The sequence below is a fragment of the Triticum dicoccoides genome, chromosome 2A (genome assembly GCF_002162155.2).
Source record: "Triticum dicoccoides isolate Atlit2015 ecotype Zavitan chromosome 2A, WEW_v2.0, whole genome shotgun sequence".
NCBI classification, from domain to species: Eukaryota; Viridiplantae; Streptophyta; class Magnoliopsida; order Poales; family Poaceae; genus Triticum; species Triticum dicoccoides.
The window spans coordinates 508,501,018-508,501,909 of record NC_041382.1 but is presented as its reverse complement, the minus strand read 5'-3'; positions in this window follow the sequence as shown (position 1 = coordinate 508,501,909).

Sequence of the window (892 nt, the reverse complement as noted above, 5' to 3'; positions counted from 1 at the left end):
CGAGGATGAGCGGCCGCCGTCCCCTGCCCATGCATCCCCACCACACATCTTTACCTTCCCGGAGCAGACCGCGGCGACGGAAGTTGACGATGAGGCCTTTGAGGAGGAGGACCCGGACGAGGTTGAGTTTGAATCGGGGGAGGAATCCACTGATTCGGACGCAACCCAATCCGCCTTTCTCTCTTCTCCTCCTAGGCACCGTCGGGATTTCTCCAACATTTTCATGCCCTTCACCCCCATTGAGCATTTCCAAAACCTCGCATACGCCATTGTCAACCCTCCTCATCCCTCCCCCCAAGCTTGTTGATACGTCTCTGTCGTATCTATAATTTTTGATTGTTCCATGCCAATATTATTCAACTTTCATATACTTTTGGCAACTTTTTATACTATTTTGGGACTAACATATTGATCCAGTGCCCAGTGCCAGTTCCTGTTTGTTGCATGTTTTTTGTTTCGCAGAATATCCATATCAAACGGAGTCCAAACGGAATAAAAACTGACGGAGATTTTTTTGGAATATATATGATTTTTGGGAAGAAGAATCCACGCGAGACGATGCTCGAGGGGCCCACGAGGTAGGGGGCGCGCCCCAGGGTGTCAGGCGTGCCCCTGACCCTCGTTGCCACCCCGTAAGGCGGTTGGTGCCCTTCTTTCGCCGCAATAAAGCTAATTTCCGGATAGAGATCTTATCAAAATTTCAGCCCAATCGGAGTTACGGATCTCCGGGAATATAAGAAGCGGTGAAAGGGAAGAATCTGAGAACGCAGAAACAGAGAGAGACAGAGAGACATATCCAATCTCGGAGGGGCTCTCGCCCCTCCCACGCCATGGAGGCCATGGACCAGAGGGGAAACCCTTCTCCCATCTAGGGAGGAGGTCAAGGAATAAG